Here is a 7,180-nt window from a genome sequence, read left to right as displayed (position 1 = left end):
TTTCTGGTTGTGTTGGTTGTCTCTGGTTGTGTGTCCCTGGTTGTTCCTGTGGTCTCTGGTTGTGTCTCTGGTTGTGTGTCTCTGGTTGTGTGTCCCTGTGTGTGTCTCTGGTTGTGTGTCTCTGGTTGTGTGTCCCTGGTTGTGTGTCCCTGGTTGTGTCTCTGGTTGTGTGTCTCTGGTTGTGTGTCCCTGGTTGTGTGTCTCTGGTTGTGTGTCTCTGGTTGTGTGTCCCTGGTTGTGTCTCTGGTTGTGTGTCTCTGGTTGTGTGTCCCTGGTTGTGTCCCTGGTTGTGTGTCCCTGGTTGTTGTCCCTTGTGTCTCTGGTTGTGTGTCTCTGGTTGTGTGTCCCTGGTTGTGTGTCCCTGGTTGTGTCTCTGGTTGTGTGTCTCTGGTTGTGTGTCCCTGGTTGTGTCTCTGGTTGTGCCTGGTGTCTCTGGTTGTGTGTCCCTGGTTGTGTCTCTGGTTGTGTGTCTCTGGTTGTGTGTCTCTGGTTGTGTGTCTCTGGTTGTGTCTCTGGTTGTGTGTCCCTGGTTGTGTCTCTGGTTGTGTGTCTCTGGTTGTGTGTCTCTGGTTGTGTGTCCCTGGTGTCTCTGGTTGTGTGTCTCTGGTTGTGTGTCCCTGGTTGTGTCTCTGGTTGTGTGTCTGGTTGTGTGTCCCTGGTTGTGTCTCTGGTTGTGTGTCTCTGGTTGTGTGTCCCTGGTTGTGTCTCTGGTTGTGTGTTGTGTCTCTGGTTGTGTGTCCCTGGTTGTGTCTCTGGTTGTGTGTCTCTGGTTGTGTGTCCCTGTGTGTGTCTCTGGTTGTGTGTCTCTGGTTGTGTGTCCCTGGTTGTGTCTCTGGTTGTGTGTCTCTGGTTGTGTGTCTCTGGTTGTGTGTCCCTGGTGTCTCTGGTTGTGTGTCTCTGGTTGTGTGTCCCTGGTTGTCTCTGGTTGTGTGTCTCTGGTTGTGTGTCCCTGGTTGTGTCTCTGGTTGTGTGTCTCTGGTTGTGTGTCCCTGTGGTGTGTCTCTGGTTGTGTGTCTCTGGTTGTGTGTCCCTGGTTGTGTCTCTGGTTGTGTGTCTCTGGTTGTGTGTCTCTGGTTGTGTGTCCCTGGGTCTCTGGTTTTGTGTCTCTGGTTGTGTGTCCCTGGTTGTGTCTCTGGTTGTGTGTCTCTGGTTGTGTGTCCCTTGGGTGTTGTGTCTCTGGTTGTGTGTCTCTGGTTGTGTGTCCCTTGGTTGTGTCTCTGGTTGTGTGTCTCTGGTTGTGTGTCCCTGGTTGTGTCTCTGGTTGTGTCTCTGGTTGTGTGTCCCTGGTTGTGTCTCTGGTTGTGTGTCTCTGGTTATGTGTCCCTGGTTGTGTCTCTGGTTGTGTGTCCCTGGTTGTGTGTCTCTGGTTGTGTGTCTCTGGTTGTGTGTCCCTGGTTGTTTCTCTGGTTGTGTGTCTCTGGTTGTGTGTCCCTGGTGTCTCTGGTTGTGTGTCTCTGGTTGTGTGTCCCTGGTTGTGTCTCTGGTTGTGTGTCTCTGGTTGTGTGTCCCTGGTTGTGTCTCTGGTTGTGTGTCTCTGGTTGTGTGTCCCTGGTTGTGTCTCTGGTTGTGTGTCTCTGGTTGTGTGTCTCTGGTTGTGTGTCCCTGGTGTCTCTGGTTGTGTGTCTCTGGTTGTGTGTCCCTGGTTGTGTCTCTGGTTGTGTGTCTGGTTGTGTGTCCCTGGTTGTGTGTCTGGTTGTGTGTCCCTGGTTGTGTCTCTGGTTGTGTGTCTCTGGTTGTGTGTCCCTGGTTGTGTCTCTGGTTGTGTGTCTCTGGTTGTGTGTCCCTGTGTGTGTCTCTGGTTGTGTGTCTCTGGTTGTGTGTCCCTGGTTGTGTCTCTGGTTGTGTGTCTCTGGTTGTGTGTCTCTGGTTGTGTGTCCCTGGTGTCTCTGGTTGTGTGTCTCTGGTTGTGTGTCCCTGGTTGTGTCTCTGGTTGTGTGTCTGGTTGTGTGTCCCTGGTTGTGTCTCTGGTTGTGTGTCTCTGGTTGTGTGTCCCTGGTTGTGTCTCTGGTTGTGTGTCTCTGGTTGTGTGTCCCTGGTTGTGTCTCTGGTTGTGTGTCTCTGGTTGTGTGTCCCTGTGTGTGTCTCTGGTTGTGTGTCTCTGGTTGTGTGTCCCTGGTTGTGTCTCTGGTTGTGTGTCTCTGGTTGTGTGTCTCTGGTTGTGTGTCCCTGGTGTCTCTGGTTGTGTGTCTCTGGTTGTGTGTCCCTGGTGTCTCTGGTTGTGTGTCTCTGGTTGTGTGTCCCTGGTTGTGTCTCTGGTTGTGTGTCTCTGGTTGTGTGTCCCTGTGTGTGTCTCTGGTTGTGTGTCTCTGGTTGTGTGTCCCTGGTTGTGTCTCTGGTTGTGTGTCTCTGGTTGTGTGTCTCTGGTTGTGTGTCCCTGGTGTCTCTGGTTTTGTGTCTCTGGTTGTGTGTCCCTGGTTGTGTCTCTGGTTGTGTGTCTGGTTGTGTGTCCCTGGTTGTGTCTCTGGTTGTGTGTCTCTGGTTGTGTGTCCTTGGTTGTGTCTCTGGTTGTGTGTCTCTGGTTGTGTGTCCCTGGTTGTGTCTCTGGTTGTGTGTCTCTGGTTGTGTGTCCCTGGTTGTGTCTCTGGTTGTGTGTCTCTGGTTGTGTGTCCCTGGTTGTGTCTCTGGTTGTGTGTCTCTGGTTGTGTGTCCCTGGTTGTGTCTCTGGTTGTGTGTCTCTGGTTGTGTGTCCCTGGTTGTTCTCTGGTTGTGTGTCTCTGGTTGTGTGTCCCTGGTGTCTCTGGTTGTGTGTCTCTGGTTGTGTGTCCCTGGTTGTGTCTCTGGTTGTGTGTCTCTGGTTGTGTGTCCCTGGTTTGTGTCTCTGGTTGTGTGTCTCTGGTTGTGTGTCTCTGGTTGTGTCTCTGGTTGTGTGTCTCTGGTTGTGTGTCTCTGGTTGTGTGTCCCTGGTGTCTCTGGTTGTGTGTCTCTGGTTGTGTGTCCCTGGTTGTGTCTCTGGTTGTGTGTCTGGTTGTGTGTCCCTGGTTGTGTCTCTGGTTGTGTGTCTCTGGTTGTGTGTCCCTGGTTGTGTCTCTGGTTGTGTGTCTCTGGTTGTGTGTCCCTGTGTGTGTCTCTGGTTGTGTGTCTCTGGTTGTGTGTCCCTGGTTGTGTCTCTGGTTGTGTGTCTCTGGTTGTGTGTCTCTGGTTGTGTGTCCCTGGTGTCTCTGGTTGTGTGTCTCTGGTTGTGTGTCCCTGGTTGTGTCTCTGGTTGTGTGTCCCTGGTTGTGTGTCCCTGGTTGTGTCCCTGGTTGTGTGTCCCTGGTTGTGTGTCCCTGGTTGTGTCTCTGGTTGTGTGTCTCTGGTTGTGTGTCCCTGGTTGTGTGTCCCTGGTTGTGTCTCTGGTTGTGTGTCTCTGGTTGTGTGTCCCTGGTGTCTCTGGTTGTGTGTCTCTGGTTGTGTGTCCCTGGTTGTGTGTCCCTGGTTGTGTGTCTCTGGTTGTGTCTCTGGTTGTGTGTCTCTGGTTGTGTCTCTGGTTGTGTGTCTCTGGTTGTGTCCCTGGTTGTGTGTCTCTGGTTGTGTGTCCCTGGTTGTGTGTCCCTGGTTGTGTGTCCCTGGTTGTGTGTCTCTGGTTGTGTGTCTCTGGTTGTGTGTCTCTGGTTGTGTGTCCCTGGTTGTGTCTCTGGTTGTGTGTCCCTGGTTGTGTCTCTGGTTGTGTGTCTCTGGTTGTGTGTCCCTGGTTGTGTCCCTGGTTGTGTGTCCCTGGTTGTGTGTCCCTGGTTGTGTCTCTGGTTGTGTGTCTCTGGTTGTGTGTCCCTGGTTGTGTGTCCCTGGTTGTGTCTCTGGTTGTGTGTCTCTGGTTGTGTGTCCCTGGTTGTGTCTCTGGTTGTGTGTCTCTGGTTGTGTCTCTGGTTGTGTGTCTCTGGTTGTGTGTCCCTGTGTGTGTCTCTGGTTGTGTGTCTCTGGTTGTGTGTCCCTGGTGTCTCTGGTTGTGTGTCTCTGGTTGTGTGTCCCTGGTTGTGTCTCTGGTTGTGTGTCTCTGGTTGTGTGTCCCTGGTTGTGTCTCTGGTTGTGTGTCTCTGGTTGTGTGTCCCTGTGTGTGTCTCTGGTTGTGTGTCTCTGGTTGTGTGTCCCTGGTTGTGTCTCTGGTTGTGTGTCTCTGGTTGTGTGTCTCTGGTTGTGTGTCCCTGGTGTCTCTGGTTGTGTGTCTCTGGTTGTGTGTCCCTGGTTGTGTCTCTGGTTGTGTGTCTGGTTGTGTGTCCCTGGTTGTGTCTCTGGTTGTGTGTCTCTGGTTGTGTGTCCCTGGTTGTGTCTCTGGTTGTGTGTCTCTGGTTGTGTGTCCCTGGTTGTGTCTCTGGTTGTGTGTCTCTGGTTGTGTGTCCCTGGTTGTGTCTCTGGTTGTGTGTCTCTGGTTATGTGTCCCTGGTTGTGTCTCTGGTTGTGTGTCTCTGGTTGTGTGTCCCTGGTTGTGTCTCTGGTTGTGTGTCTCTGGTTGTGTGTCCCTGGTTGTGTCTCTGGTTGTGTGTCTCTGGTTGTGTGTCCCTGGTGTCTCTGGTTGTGTGTCTCTGGTTGTGTGTCCCTGGTTGTGTCTCTGGTTGTGTGTCTCTGGTTGTGTGTCCCTGGTTGTGTCTCTGGTTGTGTGTCTCTGGTTGTGTGTCTCTGGTTGTGTCTCTGGTTGTGTGTCTCTGGTTGTGTGTCTCTGGTTGTGTGTCCCTGGTGTCTCTGGTTGTGTGTCTCTGGTTGTGTGTCCCTGGTTGTGTCTCTGGTTGTGTGTCTGGTTGTGTGTCCCTGGTTGTGTCTCTGGTTGTGTGTCTCTGGTTGTGTGTCCCTGGTTGTGTCTCTGGTTGTGTGTCTCTGGTTGTGTGTCCCTGGTTGTGTCTCTGGTTGTGTGTCTCTGGTTGTGTGTCCCTGGTGTGTGTCTCTGGTTGTGTGTCTCTGGTTGTGTGTCCCTGGTTGTGTCTCTGGTTGTGTGTCTCTGGTTGTGTGTCTCTGGTTGTGTGTCCCTGGTGTCTCTGGTTGTGTGTCTCTGGTTGTGTGTCCCTGGTTGTGTCTCTGGTTGTGTGTCTGGTTGTGTGTCCCTGGTTGTGTCTCTGGTTGTGTGTCTCTGGTTGTGTGTCCCTGGTTGTGTCTCTGGTTGTGTGTCTCTGGTTGTGTGTCCCTGGTTGTGTCTCTGGTTGTGTGTCTGGTTGTGTGTCCCTGGTTGTGTCTCTGGTTGTGTGTCTCTGGTTGTGTGTCCCTGGTTGTGTCTCTGGTTGTGTGTCTCTGGTTGTGTGTCTCTGGTTGTGTGTCCCTGTGTGTGTCTCTGGTTGTGTGTCTCTGGTTGTGTGTCTCTGGTTGTGTGTCTCTGGTTGTGTGTCTCTGGTTGTGTGTCCCTGGTGTCTCTGGTTGTGTGTCTCTGGTTGTGTGTCCCTGGTTGTGTCTCTGGTTGTGTGTCTGGTTGTGTGTCCCTGGTTGTGTCTCTGGTTGTGTGTCTCTGGTTGTGTGTCCCTGGTTGTGTCTCTGGTTGTGTGTCTCTGGTTGTGTGTCCCTGGTTGTGTCTCTGGTTGTGTGTCTGGTTGTGTGTCCCTGGTTGTGTCTCTGGTTGTGTGTCTCTGGTTGTGTGTCCCTGGTTGTGTCTCTGGTTGTGTGTCTCTGGTTGTGTGTCCCTGGTTGTGTCTCTGGTTGTGTGTCTCTGGTTGTGTCTCTGGTTGTGTGTCTCTGGTTGTGTGTCCCTGTGTGTGTCTCTGGTTGTGTGTCTCTGGTTGTGTGTCCCTGGTTGTGTGTCCCTGGTTGTGTCTCTGGTTGTGTGTCTCTGGTTGTGTGTCCCTGGTTGTGTGTCTCTGGTTGTGTGTCTCTGGTTGTGTGTCCCTGGTTGTGTCTCTGGTTGTGTGTCTCTGGTTGTGTGTCCCTGGTTGTGTCCCTGGTTGTGTGTCCCTGGTTGTGTCTCTGGTTGTGTGTCTCTGGTTGTGTGTCCCTGGTTGTGTGTCCCTGGTTGTGTCTCTGGTTGTGTGTCTCTAGTTGTGTGTCCCTGGTTGTTTCTCTGGTTGTGTGTCTCTGGTTGTGTGTCCCTGGTGTCTCTGGTTGTGTGTCTCTGGTTGTGTGTCCCTGGTTGTGTCTCTGGTTGTGTGTCTCTGGTTGTGTGTCCCTGGTTGTGTCTCTGGTTGTGTGTCTCTGGTTGTGTGTCCCTGGTTGTGTCTCTGGTTGTGTGTCTCTGGTTGTGTGTCTCTGGTTGTGTCTCTGGTTGTGTGTCCCTGGTTGTGTCTCTGGTTGTGTGTCTCTGGTTGTGTGTCTCTGGTTGTGTGTCCCTGGTGTCTCTGGTTGTGTGTCTCTGGTTGTGTGTCCCTGGTTGTGTCTCTGGTTGTGTGTCTGGTTGTGTGTCCCTGGTTGTGTCTCTGGTTGTGTGTCTCTGGTTGTGTGTCCCTGGTTGTGTCTCTGGTTGTGTGTCTCTGGTTGTGTGTCCCTGGTTGTGTCTCTGGTTGTGTGTCCCTGTGTGTGTCTCTGGTTGTGTGTCTCTGGTTGTGTGTCCCTGGTTGTGTCTCTGGTTGTGTGTCTCTGGTTGTGTGTCTCTGGTTGTGTGTCCCTGGTGTCTCTGGTTGTGTGTCTCTGGTTGTGTGTCCCTGGTGTCTCTGGTTGTGTGTCTCTGGTTGTGTGTCCCTGGTTGTGTCTCTGGTTGTGTGTCTCTGGTTGTGTGTCCCTGTGTGTGTCTCTGGTTGTGTGTCTCTGGTTGTGTGTCCCTGGTTGTGTCTCTGGTTGTGTGTCTCTGGTTGTGTGTCTCTGGTTGTGTGTCCCTGGTGTCTCTGGTTGTGTGTCCCTGGTTGTGTCTCTGGTTGTGTGTCTGGTTGTGTGTCCCTGGTTGTGTCTCTGGTTGTGTGTCTCTGGTTGTGTGTCCCTGGTTGTGTCTCTGGTTGTGTGTCTCTGGTTGTGTGTCCCTGGTTGTGTCTCTGGTTGTGTGTCTCTGGTTGTGTGTCCCTGGTTGTGTCTCTGGTTGTGTGTCTCTGGTTGTGTGTCCCTGGTTGTGTCTCTGGTTGTGTGTCTCTGGTTGTGTGTCCCTGGTTGTGTCTCTGGTTGTGTGTCTCTGGTTGTGTGTCCCTGGTTGTTTCTCTGGTTGTGTGTCTCTGGTTGTGTGTCCCTGGTGTCTCTGGTTGTGTGTCTCTGGTTGTGTGTCCCTGGTTGTGTCTCTGGTTGTGTGTCTCTGGTTGTGTGTCCCTGGTTGTGTCTCTGGTTGTGTGTCTCTGGTTGTGTGTCCCTGGTTGTGTCTCTGGTTGTGTGT

Source organism: Sebastes fasciatus, unplaced genomic scaffold (assembly GCF_043250625.1).
Source record: "Sebastes fasciatus isolate fSebFas1 unplaced genomic scaffold, fSebFas1.pri Scaffold_328, whole genome shotgun sequence".
Lineage (NCBI taxonomy): Eukaryota > Metazoa > Chordata > Actinopteri > Perciformes > Sebastidae > Sebastes > Sebastes fasciatus.
Note: the sequence above shows the minus strand (reverse complement) of the source record.